The 24722-nt window shown below is 34.5% G+C and overlaps 1 pseudogene; it reads left to right on the top strand.

Moving 5' to 3' along the window:
* The first annotated feature begins 3183 nt into the window (after positions 1 to 3183).
* LOC113256919 (40S ribosomal protein S3a-like) overlaps positions 3184 to 24722 on the top strand; it is a 118472-nt pseudogene continuing 96933 nt past the window's right edge.

Genomic DNA, 24722 nt, shown 5'->3' with positions numbered 1-24722 from the left:
ATATAGAATCTAACACTGTACTGAATTATACTTTATATAATTTGTGTATTAGTACAATTAAAATTGTCTTTAAAAGTGTTCTTTTGAATTTGAGAAGAAAATTTTGAATCTTGGGGGCACCTGGGTGGCTCAGTCGTTAAGCGTCTGCCTTCGGCTCAGGGCGTGATCCTGGCATTCTGGGATCAAGCACCGCGTCAGGCTCCTCTGCTGGGAGCCTGCTTCTTCCTCTCCCAATGCCCCTGCTTGTGTTCCCTCTCTCGCTGGTTATCTCTCTCTCTATCAAATAAACAAATAAATAAAATCTTAAAAAAAAAAAAAGAAAATTTTGAGTCTTGGAACTGCAGTGCTTTTTCCCAACATAAGATATAATTGAGGATGGATGGAAGAGAATCAGGATTATCAGTCCCTTCTGCCTAAATCCCATTTCTAGCTTTCAGCAACAATGTTTTACTAAGGCAGGATTAACATCATGAAACTATTTTGTTTATGATAGTTCTATATTCTTAAATGAATACAGTTTGAAAATTATTAATTTTACACAATGATTAAATAAGGATATGTTCCACTTAAAATTATCATTTTATTAAGTTACATTTTCTAGTAAAAAATATACATATTTTTTATTTTCCATAGATCAGTAAAAATGTATGTTTCAGAATTCATTGTTAAAATTTCTTTATGGATTTGAGTTGTGCCCTTATGCAAATGTTATTTATTCACTTATGTCCATTAACATGTTATCATATCCTGAACATCAACTTTTAAAACATGGCAAATTAATGCAAGAATTTATGGCCAGTGATTTTCTCAAGTTCAAAGAAACAAAAGCAAGATAAACTGAAGAAAATAACACAAAAGTGCATAGTAATCATACCATTGAATTCAATGATGAGAAATATTAATAGTAAGATTAAAAAAGATACATCATCACAGTCAACAAATATAAAATTAATTACAGATTTATCATAAAAAAACAACTTAAATTAGGAAAATAGAATACCTCATAATGCGCTGAAAGGGAAAACAGAAGATGAAAGTAAAAAGCGCTATCAATTTAGAATATTCACAGAAGTTCTCCCTCAAACTAAAAGTTAAAAGCATTTCAGACAGAAAATATTTTGGCGAATTACTTAACAACAAACTTATTCAAAACGTGTAAAATATGTTTAGTCAGTCTGAAAGAAAACTATTATAGGTAGAAACTCAGACGTTTATAATGAAATAAAAAACACAGAACGTTCTAAATATATGGAGAAGATGTAAAATGTTTATTAAAAATTTATTCAAGAGATGTTTTAGAATGTAAAGAAAAATATCATTTAATCATGATCTTTATAACATACAAAATGTGTGAATATATTGCAAAATACAGGAGGGAAGGAAAATCGATACTAGTGTAATATTCTTAACATTATACAAGTAGTATAATATTCAAAAGCAGACTGGAGCAACAAGATAAAAATAGAACAAAGTTATAGTTTGTATGTCAATGAAAACACAAATACAATATTAAACATTCTCATTTTTGGAAAAAAATGCAGGAATAAAAAGATAAAAAGGATAAAAATATAACTAAATAGTAAGTGGGATCTATACTAGAAATGAAAGATAATTAAATATTCAGATGTCACATGCATAGATAATAGTAAGGAATATGTAAAAGAATACTGGAACAAATAAGTAGAAATCCCATGGGACAAAAAATTACTATATAAAAATATCAACTTTGTTGATATCAGCAATGAACATTTAGAGATGAAGTAAATTTGTACTATTTAAAGCAGAATTAAAATATGGAAAATAAGTAAAAAATAACAAAACCTATTCAAGACATTGCATTAAAACTATAATATATTGGGGGCACCGGAGTGGCTCAGTCAGTTAGGCATCCAACTCTTGATTTTGGCTCAGGTCATGATTTCAGTTTCATGGGATCGAGTCCTGTGTAGGGCTCCAGACTGGACATGGAGCCTGCTTAAGATTCTCTCTCCCTCTCTCCCTGTCCCTCCCCCTGCTCATGCACCCTAAATTAATTAATTAATTAATTAATTAAATCTTTTAAAATAATAAAAAATAAAACTGTGATATACCGATGAAAGAATAAAGAGATACATGTTCTTTAATTAGAAAACAATTTTGCTGTTATTAATATTTTACAAATGATCTCCAGGTATTGCAATGTCCTAATAAATAATATCCAGCAAGCTTTTTTTGAGATTGATTAGGTGATTTTTAAAATTATATAGAAATTTAAAGTATGTGGATTAGTTATAGCATTTATGAAAAATAACAAAGTTGAAGAAATTAGACTACTTATTTGGGGTATCCTCAAACTCTGAGATACTTTCCTGAGCCATGTCTAGTCTACTAAGTCCATCAAAGGAATTCTACATTTCTGCTACAGTGCTTTAGATCTCTAGCATTTCTTTTTGGTTGTTTCTTAGAATTTCCACATTGCCCGTCTGTTCTTGCATGCTGTCAACTTGACCCATTTAGAGCCCTTAGCATGTTAAACATGGCAGTTTTAAATTCCTGATCTGATAATTCCAGCATCCTCCCCATGTCTGGTTCTGATGCTTATTGTCTTCCAAATTGTGTTTTTTGCCTTATACTTTATACAATATTTTTTCTTCACAGCCAGGCACTATGTGGGTAAAAGGCACTGCCGCAAAGCAAATAGGCTTATAGCAATGTGATGGTGAGCTATGAGGGGAGGGGAGCCGTCTGCAGTCCTATGACTACATCTCCATTCTTTAGTGAGTCTGCATCTCTGGACTGTAAACTTCCCCACTGATTCTCAGTATTTTCCCTCCCCCTCAGGTGGGTCAGATAGCTACAGCAGATTGGAATTGGGTATTTCCCTTTCCCTAGGTCAGTTATGCTCTGATAATAGCCCCGCAGGTTAGGCTCTTCATCAACTAGTTTCCCCTGAGTATTGACTTCATTAAGGAAAGCAGAGTGTTCTAGGATGTTTCAAAATGGTTTATTGTCTTCTTCTGCAAGAAGCAGAAGGGGACTTTCCACTGATATTTATTGTGGCAACCTGGTTGAGCTTCTGGAGGTATATCTAACAATAGTGTGAGATTTCTCATGACTGGGTCACCTTGAAGATATTTTTCGCTCTCAGACTCGTCTTCACTGAGTCTCTGGCACTTCATAAATTCCAGTCCGCATTTTCCCACCATGGCGCTGATTCCCTGGCAGTTCCAATCCCGAGTCGCATTTCGGGTAAGTCCTGACTCCTGTATTCCGCTGTCTGTCTCTCCAGTCCTGAGGCAGGGGATTGCCCTGTGTACTCCCGTCTTTTAGGGATCCAAGAAGCACTGTTGATTTTTCAATCTGTTCAGATTTTTACTTGTTAGGTCAGTGGTAACTTCTGAGCTCCTTGTGGGAAAAGAAACGGAATGTATGTGACCTATTTGAAGATCTAAAATAAAGCTATAAAAAAGACAGTGTAATACTGACATACTGATAGACATATAGATGGTTGGAATGGGAGAGAGATTCAGAAATAGACTTACAGATATAGTCAATTATTTTTGACAAAGAAGACGAGGTAATCCAATGGGAAAAGAATAACTCTTAACAAATTCTGGAATAATAATGTATCTGTAAAGAAGAGAAAATGACCTCCAAACTTTAGCTAATAGCACATGTAAAAATTAACCCAAAATGTATCATATTTTTCTGAAAAGGAAAAGCCAAAGCAAAGGGAAAGAACATTAAAGTTGCTGCTATCCCCTGAAAAGTTCTGAAAGTACATATTAAAAGGGCACATCAGTTTACTTGAGGAAAACAGTCAAGAACAACTAATGCTGAGGCATATTTCAGTCTAATTGATTTTGTATTTTTTCTTTCTGCTGTAGTAATTTACCACAGACTTAGCTACTTAAACACAAACAATTCATTTGTTACCTTATAGTTTTGAGGGTCAAAAGTCTAAAATGTGTTAACAGGGACGCATTTCTTTCGGATCTTCTAAAGGAGAATCTGTCTCCTTACCTTTTCCGGCTTCTAGGAGCTGCCTCACTGCTTGGTTTGAGCCCCCTCCCCCCCATTACTTTCAACCATTACTTCCATCCTCATAGTTCCTGGTCTGGCTCTGACCCTCCTGAGATCCTCTTAGGAGCCTTCTGCTTACATTGGGCTCACCTGGATTATCTAACAATTTATGTTCCAATTAAACTGACTTCAAATATAAAGACCTTAGGGACAACAGTCATCAACATACAATAGTCTTTGAGGAAGCATAGAATGAGCATCAGACAACTGAAATGATTGTAGAGACTTCAAAATACACACTGGTGCACACTATTAGAACACATATTTGTATGTAAAATTATAATAAGTGACTGAGTAAGCAGTAGAGCATATAAAATATCATTTATAAAGACTACACATCTATCGATGAATTTACGACAGTAAAAAAAAAAAAAATGGGAGGGGCACCTGGGTGGCTCAGTTGGTTAACTGTCTGCCTTTGGCTCAGGTCATGATCCCAGGGTCCTGGGATTGAGCCCCACGTCAGGCTCTCTGCTCAGTGGGGAGCCTGCTTCTCCCTCTGCCTGCTGCTCTGTGTGCTTGTGCTCTCTCTGTCTCTGTGTCAAATAAATAAAATCTTTTAAAAAAATTGGGAGAGAGTGAGGATAATGCATTCAAAAAATAAATTAATTAAATTTTCAATTTATTGGTCTTGGCATTGGTATTCCTATTTTTAAAACATATTTGTGCACAGTATGAGAAAAAGGATATATATAATTATATAGTATTTTAATTCTATTGTGATGTCCTTGAGAAAGGGGACTTTTTTTTTTTTTTTTTGAGAAAGAGAGAACATGTGACCTGGGGAAGGGACATGAGGGATAGGGAGAGAGAGAATCTTACTCAGACTCCATGTCCAGCATGGAGTCCCACACAGGGCTCAGTCTCACGACCCTGAGATCACAACCTGAGTCGAATCAAGAGTCAGACACTTAAACAACTGAGCCATCCAGGCGCCCCAAGAAAGGGGATTTTTGGTATGCTAAAAATTTTGTCATATATATATATATATATATATATATATATATGATTAAATAAGCAGTCCCAAGTACTGTATTGGAAATGGAAGTATCAGAAATAAATTGATATTTTACCATATGTGCTCTGACAACTGAAAACACTTAAAAATAATAAGCAAACCAGCATCAATAAGCATCTCTAGTGCTAGGTTGGGACCTTGGAATGCCATTTCTTGAAGTACAGTTGATTCCAAATCCTAAGCAGAAAATGCACAACATGTACTTTAGACATATTATCATTCCCAATAAGTAGAAAGTCATCACTGACTTTTAGGGTCATGTCAGAAGGACTCAGGAACCAATTTAAAGAAGTTTCCATTGGCCAAAAAAGGAATAATATAAGGATAATTTAGGAAAATTTCCGTTGCAGATTGAAACACATCCCATGTATTTAATTCCATTACTTCTACATGACACAAAAATAAGTGAGAATCCTTGGTTAATGCTAGGAACCCCAATGGCTATTTTGAATATTAGTATTAAAAGAAACTAAGGGACAGAGTATGTTTCTTATAAGAACTAAACCATTAGGCAAGAAAATGATTGATGAGACAGAGTCTCTCTTTTCTGGCCAATAGCTGAAGAAGAGATTATTTATAATATTATCATTTTTTTTCCAATTCCTATTGGAGGAAAAGAGAGACTTCCAATGGCAATGCCTCCTGTTGATGAACACAGCGCCATGAATCAGACTTGCTAAACAATTGAACTTCATTCTGAATAAGCCTCTCAAGAAAATTATCAATTTATAGAGAGAATCACATGAAAATATACAGTGTATATAATTTTTGCAGAAACTAGTATGTAGGGAACTTTTATGGAACAAATATGATGGTTTTTCAATGAGTTAATTGCAAAGAAATCTAGACATAATTTTTTTAGACAGAGGATATGTTAAGGGCAAAGATAACAGAGTTAAACTGTAGTGGTAAGGGGGGCACTTTTGGGTAGTAAAACTGTAGGGGTAAAAAGGAAGTATTTACTCTAAAACCAGGCCTGTGATTACTCTTAGCAGAAAAAGGCTTAAGACTGGGCAGGGCATATGGAAGATTTCCAGGGGGACCACAAGACTCTGTCTCCTGTCCTTAGTTTCAAAGTATTACAGTTCATTAAACTATACATTTGTCTTATGGATTTACTGTATTTGAGTGATTCTTATAAGTAAATTTTAAAATAAGAAAAAAAGCATGTGTAATCAAGTTAATTGTTCTTCCTTTTCTTGAGGATATCATGTACCATTTATCTCTTATTATCAAGGGTGGGAAAACTGAGACTCTTACATGCTCTGTTAGTAACAATGAAATTGAAATACATTTTCTGGGGTCAGTTTGGAAATATGTATCAAAATATTAAAATTATCATATACCTTGATCCCCTCATATCACTTCAATTATTTTTCCTAGTCTTCTGATTAGGAAAAATATATATTTTTTAAATTCTTAACCATGAAATTGTTGATTAAATCTAGATTGTTGTAGATAATTACATTATGTATTCAAACTATGGAGTATAGTTAGAAACAATATAGGTACTCAGAACTCGGAAATTTATTGCATGTTTTAAATTAATTTACATTATTCAATACAATCTTTAAATGTGAATTGAGAAAATATAGTGTTACAAATATAATTTTTCAATGAAAGAACGTCAAAAAATCCTGTGTGTAAGGTGTTTCATGTCTGTAAGTATGTGTACTGAAAATCAACTATTTAAGAGGTTCCGTTGACTGACCATAAATGAAACATAATAAGAGATTTTGGAAAATTTCTTCCTTCTGATTTCTGTATGTTCTAAAGTACCCACTATGGAACTCCCTATTCACCTATCTTACTACCTCCTCTGGGTCCTTTTTTTTTAAGATTTATTTATTTATTTGAGAAAGAGATTGCGTGAGTCAGGGCAAGGGACAGAGGGAGAGGAAGAGAAACTCCAGCAGACTCCCTGTTAAGTGTGCAGAGCTCCACACGGGCTGATTCCACGACTCTGAGATCACAACCTGAGCCAAAATCAAGAGCGATGGTTAACCGACTGAGTCACCCAGGCATCCTCCTCCTCTAGGTTGTAACCTATCATATCCCCTTTCCTCCTTATTTGTTCTCTTTAGCACTTAACTGGTACCATCCTATTGATGTTCAATTTATTTATTTCATGATAGTCTCTTTTCAAGTTCTACAAGAGGAGAAATTTTATTTTGTTCGCTGATGAATCTGCAAGGCCCATAGTAATGCTTGCCACACAGTGGATCCCAATCAATGTTTGGAGTGATAAATACGTATGTACATTATTTTTGTAATGTAAAAATAGTAAATATTATTTTTAAATGTTTACATAAATCGCAGAGTGATGGGAAATTTACAGACATTACAAATATGCTTAAACTTACATTTAATATCATGAAGTTAATTATAGAAAATGATTGTATTTTTTCTTCTCTCAACTTTTTAAAGTCTTCGTTTTTTTTTTTTAGTATTTCCACATAAAAACCACATTAAAAAAAGTTATAGTGAAGTTTGTGCTCATGGATTGCCCTTTCCTGACCCAATTTTATTTCTCAAATGAACTTTACTTTCTGGCCACCTGATTTTCAAACATCATCCTCGCATGGAAAAACTGCCATTGACATATGCTTTGCATTCATTTTCAACAAGAGCAGAGTTCTTTTCAAAAAAAGGTCTCATGTTTTTCAGTGATGGCAGGAATGTAATAGACTAAATACCACTTGTCTAAAATGCTCTCTGGTTGTGTTGTCCCATGAAATGCATTTAAGTTAAAATCACAACAGTCTTTAACAGGGAAAATAAGAACTGTGCATTTTGTATTATTTGACAAGGACATGACATTATGTGTTCAGAGGAAGTTTGTGAACTGTATATTCTAAAACGGGTTTATTTTATAATGATTAAGTTTTCCTTTCAAATACATCTTTGCTGCTTGAATAATGTAACTACTAATATAGGAAATCACAGTTATTTCTGTAAAGAAAACTGAGCTATTGTACAAGCATAGAGAAGCACACTCCATTAACCTTTCTGTCCTTGGAAATCAGACTGACTTATTGTGCAATTTCAATTAGCTTGTCAAATAAATGCACTGCCACTACAATTCTTTTCTTTAGTTCAGTTTTAGGAAACAGGGTGTGCCAAGAACGGAATAAGCATTATAATTTTCCTCTCTGGAGAAATATCAGGCAATGCATATTGAAGTAATATTTAAAACTGAGTATATCTTTTAACAGAATACAATATGAATAATAGACATGGCTTCTGATATGATGTTTCATTCCATTTTCCTTTTAGTGATGGAGATCATGTAGCCCACTTACGAAAGAGGATGGTATTACCTGATATTGGCTATAAATAAGGTTTAAAAAAATTGTTTGGATTTTGTTTCGCATAACTAAACTATATATATTATTGACCATATGAATACAGTACAACAAAAGCAAGAAATAAAAAAAAAAGAAGAAGAAAAATGTGGGAAATTGAATCACTAATATATGTAAGCATGAGAGGAAGGCCAATGAGATTTCTCATTTTTCAAATGGCCACAAGGCATTTAACTGACTGGCCATCTTTAAAAAATTATATCATTCTACGGGGAGAAATGTTTTTATCTTCATTGTCAACTTATGAAATAAATAAAAAAATATAAAATCCTCATTTTTCTTTATAACAAGCTTGAAACCTGTTTAACCTCTGCTCACTTTCAGAAATATATTTGAAAAAGAATGAGGAAGAAAAAATTCCTAACTTTTCAGGAAGAAAAAACAAAATTAATAACTATTTCTCAAAATATATTATATTCTTTAGCCATACTCCCCCCCAAAAAATGGTTTACGTGTTTTAGTTCCAAACCCAGATGTGATGGTGAAAAAACATTTATTCCGGCTGAAAATGTGTGTAAATAAGCAATGTTCTTTAGAGTATGGGAAAATTTTAATAAGTTTTAGTGAATAGTGTGCAAGGTCAGATTTTGAGACACAGTCACCACCCCTACATTTTTATCTTTTGTTAGAAATTTACACTACTCTTCAAATTCAAAGAAATAGGCTTCTTCATCTAATATAATTAAGCAGAATTTATTTTCCAGTGTTCCTTCATATTCAATAATTTCAGTTAGTTTTTTACCTTTATTCTTTCCAACATTACACTTCACTCCCTTTTTTTTTTTTTTTTGACACGACCCAATATGTTTGAATAGTTCTCAACTTTTAGTTTGATCTAATATTATATAAAGCCTTCTGGTTCACTTCCTATTCTGCAGAACAAACAACTATCCAGATTGAAATTGAAGTCAGTCTGTAATATGTTAGGAAAAAAATAGCAGAATGTGGATCATTATAGGCATGAATTAATTTATTGGTATTGATAAAGTTATATCTATATTTTGATATTTTTAATATTTTTGCTCACACTTTTGGTTTACAAGTATAAAGTAAATAGAGACCTTTGTATAAATAGATACATCTTTGTCAAAAGATTGCGACTGTATCATAGAAAGACATGTATTTAATATAGATTTTTAAATTATCTTGGGAAAATCCAGACACTGGACAAAAATTTTTTTAAAGATTTTATTTATTTATCTGACAGAGAGAGAGGCAGAGAGAAAGGGAACACAAGCAGGGGGAGTGGGAGAGAGAAGCAGGCTTCTCGTTGAGCAGGGAGCCTAATGCAGGGCTCGATCCCAGAATGCTGGGACCATGACCTGAGCCGAAGGCAGATGCCCAATGACTGAGCCACCCAGGTGCCCCTGGACAAAATTTTTAAAAAGAAAAGAAACAACTTTCCTTTGTTTCACTTCTGAAAACACTGTCAGAAAAAAAAATCCATCATGTTTTCAATTTGGTGATCTATGAGTACATAAATAGTGTAATAGCTTGCATTATATCCAGAAAGCAGAGCCTTGGGCAGTGACAATAAGCGATTATTTTAACAGGGAGTATAACTTCCAAGCTAGTAGTGAAGAAGAGGACTGAAGTAGGAAAAGTGGGAAAGCCATTATCCTTCTAGAATCCTGATCAGTAATACTGATTGCTTGACCCCCCCTCAAGACAATGCAAGAAACTAACTGATCATATAAATTGTCCATGGGTTGTGGGGGAGGGGTGAGATTTTATGTCTTAGTTGAAAGCTTCCATCAATCAATCGCATTTCCAAATTGTGTGTGTGGGCGCTGAATGGGATCCTCATGTAGTATAAAAGAGAAGCATTAGAAGAAGAAGAGAAGGGAGAAAATGATCAGGTTGTGTTCCCATGAAGCCAACTGGCCCCCATGCACTGTAGTAGCCAGGATGAGAGACAGGGGAGGTCAGGAGAGCCTGGGTAGTGAGGGGGTGTCTGATAAAGGAAGGCACCACAGCACAGACTTGTAACATTCAATCATTGTCATAATGCTATTGTAGATTTTCATTAACAGGAACTAAAAACAAATGTATTTAAGATAGTGGATAGCTCTTTTTGTTCACATAAGACCTAGATTATGTTTGAAAATGTCAAAGAGAAAAAAAATAAGATACTCTATCTACTGTGGTTTTGCTTTATCAAACATGAACAGACATGGTAGCAGCCGTCCTCCTCTGTGCATCAGGTTTCATTTTGGTTTTAATCCTTATTTGCTGTCTGTTTTACAGAACAGGGAGGACACCAGAAAGGTTTTAACTAAATATTAGAATAAAATCCGGATCGAGAGCTATAAGGGAATGTGAGATCAAGTCAGTGGGGTCAGGGGTGGTGGTGGTGTTTAAAAGAAGAATGGAAGAAAACTGACTTAATTGTTGATATATTTTAGAACTATAGAAAAGAAATAACATTTGCTTATGTCATTCTACAAATGCCTCTGAGTGCATATTGCTTTGGAAAAAGGAGGTTCAGATGTCAATGCTATCATTACCAAAATGTAGTTTTGCTCTAATGTAATAAACTTTCCTTGAAACGTTGTGCTGGATTGCTTTCCACATTGTCAAGTAACGAAGTCAGCATGGTATGAGAGATCTCAATGAAATATGTTTGAAAACTACAAAGTCTTCAACATTTGAAGAAGGCAACTTTTTTCCCAAGCAAAGTATTAACTCAAAGCCTATGTTCCTGATGAACAAGTGGAGCATGTTCAGTGCTTGGCAATGAAACTACCTTCTCACATCAGGAAGGGGTATCCTCCTGTTCTTCTGTGTCTTCTATATATTTTTTTAAGATTGTATTTATTTACTTGACAGAGACAGAGAGAGAGAGCACACAAGCAGGGGGAGTGGGAGAGGGAGAAGCGGGCTTCCCGCCGAGCAGGGAGCCCGACACTGGGCTGGATCCCAGGACCCTGGGATCATGACCTGAGCTGAAGGCAGACGCTTAACGACTGAGCCACCCAGGCGTCCCTCCATATTGTTTTTTTATTGCCAACCATCACTTTGCAAACAATACCAAAAAAGAAAAACAGCTTTATCTATTTTCATGAAAATCACCTATCATATTTAATAAAGGCAGGACTTAGAATCATTTGCAGCCATGTAGAACTTTGATGATTTGCAATGATATAGAACAGAATAGGAAATTATCTTCTGTCTCTTTACACAAAAGTGGTGGAGTTCCTGAAAGATATATGTACTTAAAAGCATTCGATTAAAAAATGGGAAGAACTGTAGAAGATTTGTTAGCGCAGTGATTATTGTGCAGATATTTTTAATACTATAATTAGGTAAAAATTTTACTTAGAGATTTAAAGTAATTATTATGTATGTTCCTGAAAAATGCTTTTGTGGAACTGTGGCTAAAAATAAAACTTGATCAAAGGAATAAGTTTTGTTGTTGTTATTGTTGTTGTTAATTTTGAGGGGAATGCTTCTCTAGATATATCAGAAATCATTTTTTTTTCATCTTTCACATTAAGTGAAAACCATATAAGATGCTGGAAAACCTAATACATTATTTTATTAGTACTTCTGTGAAGAGAACACGATACTTAAAATATGAATTGGTAATACTTTTTTTTCTTGCCGTTATAGATAGTAATAGTCCAGTACATATTGTTGAAGATAATCTTATTTACTTAAGGGCAAACTAAATGCGCTTTGCAATAGTCAAGTGGTACATAACACAGTTCTTTTCTCATGTGATAAAATAGCCTAGCACTGGGCTCCTGGGTGGCTCAGTCAGTTAAATGCCTGCCTTCAGCTCAGGTCATGATCCAGAGTCCCAGGATCAAGTCCTACATGGCAGGCCCCCTGCTCAGTGGGGAGTCTGCTTCTCCCTCCACCCTTCACCCCGCTCCTATTCTTTCTCACCCTCTCTCCCTCTCAAATAAATAAATAAAATCTTAAAAAAATAACCTACTACTTAAAGTTTCTAGCACTTTTAAAAATTGTTTTGTCTGAGAAAGTATTTATTTCTTCTTCATAATTTTTTAGTAGTGGTTTTTTGAGCAGTTTTAGCTCCAAAGCAAAATTAACCTGAAGGATTTCCCGTATAACCTCCCCCAATGTCAACAACCTGCATCAGAGGGTACATTTGTTACGATTGATGAACCTACACTGACAGGTCATAATAAACCGACGTCCATGGTTTCAGTTAGGGTTCATTCCTAGTGTGTATATTCCATAGGTTTGAATAAATTTATAATGACACGTATCCACCATTGTTATATCCTGCAGTATAGTGTTGCTGTCCTAAAAATCCTATGTGCTCCACCTGTTCATTCCTATCTCCCTCTTAACTTCTGGAAACAACTGATTTTTCTACTGTCTCCAAAGTTTTCCTTTTCTAGAGTGCTATATACTTGGAATTATATAGTATGTAGCCTGTTCAGATTGGCTTCTTTTACTTGCTAATAGTACATTAAGTTTCCTCCATGCTTTTTCGTGGATTAATAGCTCATTTTTTAAAAATGCTGAATAATATTCCATTACTTGAATGTACAACAGTTTATTTATTCATTCACCTACTGAAATACATATTGGTAGCCTCTGAGTTTGGACAATTGTGATAAAGATACTATAAACACTCACATGCAGGTTTTTGTGTATGCAAATATTTTCATCCCTTTGGGCAAATACCAAGGTGCACGATTGCTAGATCATGTGCTAAGAGTATGTCTAGTTTTGTAAAAAACTGCCAAACTGTCTTCCAAAAGTGGCTGTACCATTTTGCATTATGACCAACAATGAATGAGAGTTCCTGTTGCTCCCTATCCTCACCTGCATTTGGCATTGTCTGTGTTCTGAATTTTATCCATTCTAATAAGTACATAGTGGTGTCTCATTGTTGTTTTAATTTGCATTTTCCAAAGGGCATATAATACAAAGCATCTTTTCCTATGATTATTTCCCATCTGTATATCTCTTGGTGAGGTGTCTATTAAGGTCATTGACCTATATTTTTATTGTGTTGGTTATATCTTATTGTTGAGTTTGAAAAGGTTACTGCATATTTTGGATAACATTGTTTTATCAGACATGTCTCTTGCAAATATTCTCTTCTGGTCTGCAACTTATTTTCTCATTTTCTTGACACAGAACTATTTTTTTAGTTTTCTTTTTGCCACCATCATAAAGATTCAAAGTATATTGGATGCTAATATAAAATCATTTCTTATATTAGAAATAATTTCAAGGGTGCCCGGATGGCTCAGTCGGTTAAGCATCTGACTCTTGATTTCTACTCAGGTCAAGATCTCAGGGTCATGGGATCCAGTCCCATGTTTAGTTCCATGTTCAGCAGGGAGTATACTTCTCTCCCTCTTCCTCTCTCTGCTCCTCTCCACACTCATTCTCTTTCTTTCTCTCTAAAATAAACAAATAAATCCTTAAAAATTTGATTTCAAATTTTGGCATTTAAAATGATAGAAAAATTACACACTTATTTAAAATAGCCCAACTAAAAATGAAGGGGCTTAGTACTAATTTTATTTTTTTCCTGTTTCTCTGTAATGTTTTGATGTATAATGGAGTAAAAGCACATATTTGTTTTCATATTCGATCAGAAGAAAGACTAAATGTGAATGCCATGAAGTTTTTTCATGAAAAGCCTATTTATATTTGTTTGCATCAATTTCACTAGGGAGGTCATCATTAGATTTCAAAAAGATGTGTGTATACAGACACACACAGACCAAAAATATATATATATATATATATATGATATATATGTATATATATATAAATATCATATATATATGAGCATGGGACTTGTCTCTGTGTAGAAGTGTGGAAAGACAGAAGCTCAGCAGCTATGACTGTGAAACTATCAGAGCGTACGACCACTAGACATTAGAAGTCAAGTGAGCGTGAGCTTTCCCAAAGCAAGATTTTGGTTTTATGTTTTTTCTGAACTTGGAAATTGTAATATGTTTAAGTTACTATAGTGAGTGTTTAGCCATGGTTTCAGCTGCTGCTACAGCACTGACAGTTGGCAGTTAGTTTGAGAGCCCCAGAGAATCCTCCTCCAGTTTCTGCCTATATAGAAGCATCAGAAACAAAGACTCCCCTACCAAACTATGTATGTGCTGTCAGTTATGATATTTGAGATTTTGTATTGGGTTTTACCTTTTACTATTTTTTAAATGGCTAAAACCATAGATTTCCTAATTTTAATAATAGCATTAAATAATGACACCATCTATATTAACTTTATCTGCTCATGTCTCATTTATCAATTTCTATATCCCACCATCTGAAGGCTTCTTCATTGGGGCATGATACTTCCCCAGTAGTAAGCAATATTTCAAGATACCTACTCTCGACTTATAAAATAACATATCAAGAATCACATTTCACTTTAATACTTGCTTTTTAAGTCATTGTTGAAGTATATCCTGGACTAATTAAAAGGAATGCATAACTCTGCATTTTAATGTTTATATAAATTTATAAGTAAATCAGGTCCAGAATAGAATGAGTTTCATGAATTAAAAAAGCACTCAGTAGGGGCGCCTGGGTGGCACAGCGGTTAAGCGTCTGCCTTCGGCTCAGGGCGTGATCCCAGCGGTCTGGGATCGAGCCCCACATCAGGCTCTTCTGCTATGGGCCTGCTTCTTCCTCTCCCACTCCCCCTGCTTGTGTTCCCTCTCTCGCTGGCTGTCTCTATCTCTGTCAAATAAATAAAATCTTAAAAAAAAAAAAAGCACTCAGTAAAGACTAATTAGTATATAATCAAAAACAAGTCAAGGATGTATATGTTCTGCTATGAACAATGACAGATATTTTACACTAAATATAGTGCTGATACTTTTAATTTTCTTCTTTAGTTTATTATTGTCAGAGACAAAATTTATTACATAGAACGTCCTGACATTTTAATTGAAAAAAACTAATATTACACTAAATATGCATAATACAGCTATAATTTTGTTTTACAATATTCTATTATCATTTAAAAAGTACTCTGGACACTGTGTACCCTCTCATGCACCCTAAGTGCATTTCTACCTCAGGGCCTTTCCACTTCTGTGAGTTGAATGTGGAAGGCTTTTTCTCCAGATTTTTTAGAGCTCGTTCCCAAACTTCAATCAAATCCTCTGAAATACTGCCTTCTTACATGAAACTGAAGCATCTAAAAATATGAATATTTCTACTACATCTGACCTGCCCTGACCACCCCATTAGAAATGGTAGTCCCCATCGCTTTCTGTTTCTTTTTCCTGATTTACTTTTTCACAACTCGTATAAACACCTGACACTACATGACCTATCTCTTTGTTCATTGTTTATTTCTCTTGGATCTTTCAAGGTTTTAATTGTAGCCAAAAGCAGTGACTCTGTAAATTAAGCAGAAAAACAGTTCATAAAAAAATTTTAAAAACCCAAAAAACAAAAAACAAAAGAGCTCATGGAATTGTTTATAAGCCAGATAAACAGCCTCAAAACTCAACAACATAATGGAGAAAAAACTATCCAGGAAGGAAGTGTCACCATCTCTAACCACTAGGTCACTGAGCACCAGAGGCACCCAGCTTCCATTGCTGATGCTGCTGGCCTCCTCCATGCCTCTTCTGTGCCCAAAACTCAAAACCACAGCTGCTCCTGGAATGTAGATGCCTCTTCAATTAGCCAAAAATTAATTCCCTTCTCCTTAGAGTTTTCTTCCTCAATTTGCTCACTTCTAAATCAGAGTCTCTTATAAATAAATCTGAATGAAGGAGGTTTGGCTCAATTAAGGTTGAATGCATTTTATAGATCGTGATTTTTTTGAGTACCTCATTTGGGACAGAAGTTAGTTAGTCTGATGGTTTCATATTTTTGAATGTCTTTAACTGAGTTTTATAGGATAATCCTGATCTTTATAGTATTCAAACTAATCACTGCTAAACTTACGTCCACCTCTACTTTTTTTTCAAAAGGAAGAATCTCCCCTAAATGTTTTGAATAATTCATTCAAGTCTCCAAATCATTTTTCTATGTCAATCCAGAATTTATATATGTATATATTACATATATATAATATAATATATATGTTATAATAAATGTTACAAAAAGAAACATTTTCTATGATCTTATGTGTATTATATACTATATTATATGCATCTAATTAGAGAAGATATTTCTTTTCATAATAACATATTACATTAATATTCGCTAAAAGGTTGTGTTATTGAGAACTCTACCTCAAAGACTGAATCAATCCGTGATTTAAGAAGGGTGTACTTCTTGTTACAGTAACTGGGACAGATGTTGGTAGATAAGCAAACAGATGCTAAATGATTCTCTTTTTACAAGACATTTATAAAAGAGAAACAAAATTAAATGTCAAAATGATAAAACTACTCTCAGTTTAGAGATATAAACCTCCCCAAACTCATTAAACTGGAAACAACAGTCAGAACAGGTGTTTATGTAAGTAGGAACTTAAAACTTACATGTGGGAAAAACTATCTTCTTGCTAAAATAAGATATCCTGAGATATGCCAATTTTCCCTTCATATTTAAAATACTTTACAAGGAAATTTTGACAGAGGTTACTTAATGATCTGTCTGTGGGTGAATTTAAATGAATACAATTTCAACATCACACAATGTAAAACTGAAGAAAAGATGTGCCTATGCATAAACAGAAACATAGCCATAAAAAAAAGAAAAGAAATGCATTATCATTTAAAATATAACGCTGCTCTCTTCAAATTAGCAAAACATACATTTAATTATGACATTTAGAAACCTGCTTAAAGGAAATTTTATACACATATAATTTTGTGCAGCTGATATTAAAATAATAACAAATTATCACAATGAATAAATGTCTCTGTTTAGTTCTGTATTTGTTTCTTTTTCTTTCTAGGAATTTTCAAATTCAATATCAGAAGTGGGCAGTGGAGGGGCGCCTGGGTGGCTCAGTCGTTAAGCGTCTGCCTTCAGCTCAGGACTTGATCCCGGAGTCCTGGGATCTAGCCCCACATCAGCCTTCTCTGCTGGGAGCCTGCTTCTTCCTCTCCCACTCCCCCTGCCTGTGTTCCCTCTCTCACTGGCTGTCTCTCTCTCTGTTGGTTAAATAAATAAAATATTTAAAAAAAAAAGAAGTGGGCAGTGGATTGACTTTTTCCTATGTGTGTGGAATAAAGCACAGAGAAATGAATTCTCCTTTTTGCAAATCGGTGGTGAAGGCTGTCTGATAACCATGTGATGCACGATCACAGCTATATTTTAGACGTTAAATTGTTGCTGCTTCTAATCAGAGACTAGGCAACAAAATAAAAGATGTGTATATTTTAAGATGCTTAGAATATGATGCTTAATTGCCATCTAGATTGCATGATATAAATTATGTTGATAATGCCTTAGGTCAATTGTTTCTGTCCATGGAAGTTAGCTACATTATAAAAAAAATAAACATTTACTGCATTAATCATACACCTATATTTATCTTCATTTAAATTTAATAATAATTTTTCTATAAGGGAAATTTTACAAGGGAAATAATTCTCTGTTAGACATTTGAAGTTTAAATATTTGTATAGACGGCGAAAAGCACTATCTTGAGTACTTGATTTAAAAGTCTATACCTATGTTTCCAAAAGAATCATTAACCTTTTTGCTAAATTGTGTATTAATATCAATCTGGTCATTTTTTTGCCCAATTGCAGTGTTAGTAAAATGTGTATCTCATTTATTATCATTTATCACAAATTCATATTTTATACTGTAATGGAAATATTATTTTAATACCTCTACTAGTCAGTAAATTGGAGTACTCAATATGTAACAGGCTGAATGTTGATAAACTGAGTAGAATGTGGTTCTCTTGATTTTTGATTAGTGTTCTTGATTAACAAATTAGAAATATGTGATACTATTTTAATATGCTAATTGAATTAATTCATTAAATTTTATTAAATGCCAATTCTGTGTAAGGCATTGCTCTAGGGGCTAGAGATACACTGGAAAAGGCAACCATTATTCCTAGATACCTAAAATTCAGAGTATGAAGGGAATAAAGAATATGAAACCAATACTCACAAAAATACTACAGATGATTATTCGACTATGTTCTGAATTATATCTGCCCAGAAAATGTTTTTTTCTTCTAATGATGTATTTCACATAACGTAATTATAAAAATATTCTAAAAAAATTAAAGTGCTATTTACATGTATAACAGAGAGGCCACAGGCATGGACAATTTTCTTTGAAGATATGACATCAAGAAACCTAGATATAGTGGGACCTGAACAAGGAGTATAAAGGATGCAAAGAGAAAAGATGGTGGTTCTGGGTTAAGAAAGCAGCATGGCCAGAATCCTGAGGCAGGCGGAAACCCATTGAGTTTAAAAGTCCTACGGGTCAGTCAGTGAAGCTCTGGTTTAGCAAACACAAAAGAGCTCTGGACATACTATCCAGGATTTTGTAAGGTATGTTAAGAAATTTAGAGGTTAACCTTGGAATAATGGACAAATCATTGATCAGGAAAAAAGGGAGCTCTGCTTTTGTTTACATGCTTGAAATTCTCTATTTGCTTATAGTTTGATATTAAGTCTTATTACACATAGCTTGATTCAATACACATTAATTTGACTGTTGAGTAAACAATTTCCATAGCACAGAGCACGGTATATTATTATGAGACAAGATTATTATTAGAGCAGTTAAACACTAACAAGAAAGATCATTTCAGTTTCAGGGACTTTTCTCAGCTGCAATAATTACCCGAGTCTGCAGTTGCCTTCTGAAAAGTTCAGTTCCTTAGTTCACTTTTCCACTGACTCACTGTGTGACAAGAAAGTCTGCTGATCTAAATACCACAATTTCTTCATCAAATGTCAGTAAGATTAAGATATTTCTAAGGAAATCCCAGTAGGTCTAGGTTCTCTGTATAGTCCTTGAGGAAAAACTTTTGCTTACTCATCAATTTTCTTTATTATCGAGTACCCTTTGTCTAATGATGATGAGCATTTCTAACCTTGAGTCTTAGAGAGAAGCTAACCTGTTGATCTACGGGGCACTCAGCAGGAGTAGGAATTGTGCTGATGCTTCACCAGTCTGCAAGGTATATTCATTTCTAAATGGCCTCCATACTTATACAAGTTGATTCTCAAAGATGCTATAAAATAAACAGATCAAGTGGCTAACTAAGCTTATAGACCCACCCAAGGACGGGGCCTTCTACATGTTCTATGATATTTTCATGCTTTTCCCATAATATCTCCAAGGGTCTATAATTTTTGACCCCAAACACATTTGCCATTAGGGCTACAGAACCCTCTGTGGGTGAGATGGAGTTGGGCCAACGATTTTAAAACTCAAGTAAGAGGGAAGAGATGAATTTTTGTTCCTACAACTTAACCCTTAAAAGTCTCTTACTCACTTTCCTGACATAATGATATCCAATGAAGCATGTTGTTTCCTCATCTGGCCGACAAATTAAATGTCCTTTTTTTAACATATATATGATGGAAAATTACCCCGCATATCCCTTATAATTTTTCTGGCATGATCATGATACTCTAGGTAGAAAATAAATTCAAAGGCAGTAATTGAAGTTCAGTAGCCACAGCAGTCCTGTAAAGTAAAAGCCTGTAAGCAAATAAATCAATAGCAGCATTAAGAAGTGTTAGGAGGAAATGGACTTTCTGATTTACCTCATTATAGTAGAAACACCTCATGTCTACATATATGTATTCATTGGAGTGTAGGTGCAGGGTCAATCCGACTTTAAAGCGTAAGTTACAGCACAAAATACCCAGGCACATAATGAATAACATGAATATAAAGATATGAAACATTTGACCTGTCAGATAGCAGCAAAACATTTTTTAAAAGCTTAGGATAGAAAATAAAATTTACTTTAAGGGAAACAATAGAAAACTATTAACAGCTAACATGACTTTATTTATTTATTTATTTAGATTTTATTTATTCATTTGACAGAGAGAGAGCCAGCCAGCCAGCGAGAGAGGGAACACAAGCAGGGGGAGTGGGAAAGGAAGAAGCAGGCTCCCAGTGGAGGAGCCTGATGTGGGGCTCAATCCCAGGACTCTGGGATCACGCCCTGAGCTGAAGGAAGACGCTTAACGACTGAGCCACCCAGGCGCCCCTAACATGACTTTAATACCAAGATTGCACAAGCAAAGATAATACTTATTTTTTAAAAATTAGTGAAATTAAGCAAAAAAATAGTGAAATTATGCATTTAATGTGCATGAATAAAAAAATTAAAATATTACAATTCCAAATAAACCTCCAAAATTGTTACCACAAACTAAAACTCATTCCCTAAAATATGTGTAGCAAATTTTTAAAACTTTGAGCCATATATTCCATAAATAAAAAGGGATTTTTCCAGTTCTCTCAAGTAAAATTCAATTCAATTAAAATTAGCCATTGTCAGGTTTGCCTTTCCCCTCATATGATTGGATGCTTAGAATGCCCCAAATGGGGCACTGGAAGGTCTTTTATGAGGTTACCCTACCCTATCTGCAAACTAACTTCTGAAAACCATCTCTAGTCTATCATCTGGAGGAATGGTCGCTGGAGAATAGGTCACCCTTCTCAAACTCTGAGGAAGAGAACCTACTAATATTGTGGCACACTATCTTACCATCATGTGATGACTACCTTCTTAAATATTCTGGTTCCTGCCTAGGAACTTAAGCACACGCTGTTCTCTACTTGTATGTAAATGAGCTGAAGGACAAAAACACTACACAAAGCTTATACTCTCTACCCAATTTTTTTCTGATTTTCTTTCAAACTCCCCAATTCCCACAGACAAGGATGTGCATAAGTGTGTAGAAAATATATTTGCTGCAGAAAATTTGTCAATCTCCAATTTTTTTTCCCATATCTACTGTATATGCCAAGTCCTGGACCCTTGGAACCCATACAGTATAAATTTACTTCTCTGATGTCTCCCTTTTGGGTTGACAGTGGTCTGACTTTCTTTGCAACAATGTAGGCTAAGGTTGGAAAAGGAAGGTTATAAATGGAGCAGTTGTTAAGAGGAAAACAATAACATACATATGCACATCAAATAACTTTTAATATCCTCACATTATGTGTAAAATATAAAACTAGGTATTACCTCCTCATGTTTAGAAGGCTTGTGCAGTTGCATGAATAAATTAACATTAAAATTCTACATAATCAATATAGGACATTCTAAACACATTTAGAACATGGATTATGCTTCATTGATGAAAACAAATCAGCTATGTTTTAATAACTGTGTTTCCTACTTTACTTCTTCTTCATTACTTTTGATTTTGCACACAATAGATTATTTTTGAGTTTTTATTATTTTCATTTACATGCCATAGGAAAAATAAATCGATTTTAAACAAAGATTTATTTATGAATTAATCATTTGGGGCAACCAATATACTTGTGCATACAAAAACACCACTAAAAAACATCTCACTTGGGATGCCTGGGTGGCTCTGTCCATTAAGTGCCTGCATTCTGCTCAGGTCATGATCCCAGAGTCCTGGGATCGAGCCCTGCATCAGGCTCCTGCTCAACAGGGAGCCTGCTTCTCCCTCTGCCTGCCACTCCCCCTGCTTGTGCGCTCTCTCTTTCTGACAAATAAATAAATAAAATCTTAAAAAAAAAAGAAGAGGCATACTACTTAATAACAAATGACACCTTAATGATGACCAAATATATTCACCATTGGATTAAAATCAAACTTTCATTTTAATGGCTTTTGGTACATACACAATACAATGATGTGTACCCACATATGACAAAAATGATAGCAATATTTAGTTTGCAGTGGTTATGCAAAAGTGTATATATGCATAATATATATGTTTCCATACACCCTAAAATATCCAATATATGAAGACAGAGTATATTCACATGGAAAAATCATTGATCTTCAAAACTGCAAAACCTATTTTCTTTGCTGATATTGTACCAAAATTACATAGTATATCAAAGCAAACATTGGACTTTTGTAAAGATCCTATCCAGAAGAGAACTATAACCTATAGTCAAATGTACTGCTTACGTTACTCAACTGATTTTTTGTTGTTGTTACCTAAACAAATAGATGCTTATGATCTTTCTTTCCTTCCTTCCTTCCTTCCTTCCTTCCTTCCTTCCTTCCTTCCTTCCTTCCCTCCCTCCCTCATTCCCTTCCTCCCTCCCTTCTTTTCTTCTTTCCTTCCTTCCATTAAAGTATTTATTGGCCACTCTTTTTTGTAGGTATTTCAATTAGCATTGGGGAAAAAACAAACAAACAAACAAACAATGTGCACAAACTATCTTCTTTCTGCTCTGTTAGCAATCATTTGTCTGGAACTTTTCAGTAGGCATAGAGAAGATTAAACATCCTACAACTCTGTTTCTACCTAGGGCATCATGGCAGGCTGGAAATCAAGTTATAGAAATCATATTTATAGAAAAGTGGAGGTGGTGGAATGGGAAGAAAGGATATGTCTATGTTTATCACCAGACCTAATACATGAATATATGCATATGGCTGATGTGTATCCTTAATCTTCGATATCATATTCTTACTCTTCACATTCAGGTAATTGGGCATATGTACTATATAAGCCCTACTTTTCAAACCAGTTCCATCTCCATTGTTGTTAGGGTAAATTCTTTCAGCCTTTAGCAAACGTTTGCCTTATTTTAATAATTATCAGTAAATTTGTATATTTTCATCACTTTGTGGTAATTTCACACGCAAAATTTGTGATATTTTCATCACTTTGAGACAAAGGAGGGAAATTACCTTCGATTATCTGCTAACTTCAGAAGAGTGCTCACCTCTCTGGAACCAAACCCTTGTTTCTTTCATGGCTTCCTTGTACATTTAAAATTATAATACTAGAAACTTATATATCTTTTTCTACCCAGGAGTGAAGATCCCTGATAATCAGCAAAGGATTAATGGATGCATAAGTATTGGAGTTAGGTATGCAGATGAACTGCCTTCATGGAGAAAGCTGTTCAGTGCTGGTCAATTCTTAAGCACCAAAGGGTAGAATGAGGAGGGATGGAGAACCTCTCTAATAACTCTCAATACTGCATGACTGTGGAGGACAAAAGAAGCATGAGATTAAAGTAACATAATGTCATTTCAAAGGCCTCCTTTACGTCATTTCCACCAATTGCCTGTTTGTAAAACTTTCTTGTTTGAGATAAAGTGGCTCTGTGCTCAAACCCCCAGTTCTCTCACAAACTTTTTCTATGATATTAAGAAAATAATTTAACTTATCAGACCCTAGTTTAGTCATCCGAAAAAAAAAAAAGAATGGGATGGTCAACTCTTTCCTACCTGGATTCATTTTCTATAGTTACACAATAAATTACCTAAACACTTATTGGTTTAAAACAATAAATCAAAATGATATTTCAAGGTTTCTGTGGGCAGGAATTAGGGTGAAGCTTAGCTGGGTGGTTTTGAGTCAATGTTTCTCCTGGGACTGCAGATGGGATTTTGACAGAAGCTTTTATCATCTGAAGGCTTGTTTAGAGCTGGAAAGTTCACTTCCAAGATGGCTCACGTGCCTGACAAGCCAATGCTGGCTCTTGCCAGGACGACTCAATTGTTACCTACAGATGTGCATTTCATCACCAGGCTGCTTAATGTTTTTACAACTTGGTAACTAAATTCCCCTGAGTGAGTAGTCTAAGAGAATTCAAAGCAGAAGCTTCAACATCTTTGAGGTTTATTTTGAAAATTCATTAATTTGTTAACACTCATAAATCTGAAAGGCAGGTTTTAATTACCCATTCTTAAAAAGGACATACTTTTCTTTAGGAAATTGAATTGTTTGCCCCCGGGCTCATAGCTATTTTAGTAACAACAGTGGGAATTAACGCACTGGTAACATAACACAAAGTTATCTTTTTTAAAAAACTTTTTTTTTTATTCCAAAGCTTTGTTCTAGGTTGTTGAAAAAAGTACTCTTTTAAATCTACTATTTAAAAATTTTAATCATTTACTTGCATTTACTTTACTTGCATACTTGAATTTTAATTTTTAAATTATTAAATTGTGAGTTAGTTGTAGTAGCAGAACTTTTCAATACTGCAAGCATAAAGGTCCATTACATAATTATCGTTGCAACTTTAATAAGACATGATGAAGGCCTGATCCGGAACACTGAGACACAGATTACAGCAATAATAATATTCATAAATTACTTGCAATATTCCAAGCACTTACTGAGTGCTTTGTACATATTATTTCATCTAATCTTCATAATTATATAATAAATTGGGTATGATCATTA

The sequence above is a fragment of the Ursus arctos genome, unplaced genomic scaffold, assembly GCF_023065955.2.
Source record: "Ursus arctos isolate Adak ecotype North America unplaced genomic scaffold, UrsArc2.0 scaffold_4, whole genome shotgun sequence".
In the NCBI taxonomy this organism is placed as follows: domain Eukaryota; kingdom Metazoa; phylum Chordata; class Mammalia; order Carnivora; family Ursidae; genus Ursus; species Ursus arctos.
Note: the sequence above shows the minus strand (reverse complement) of the source record. Positions and strands in the feature narration are given on the sequence as shown.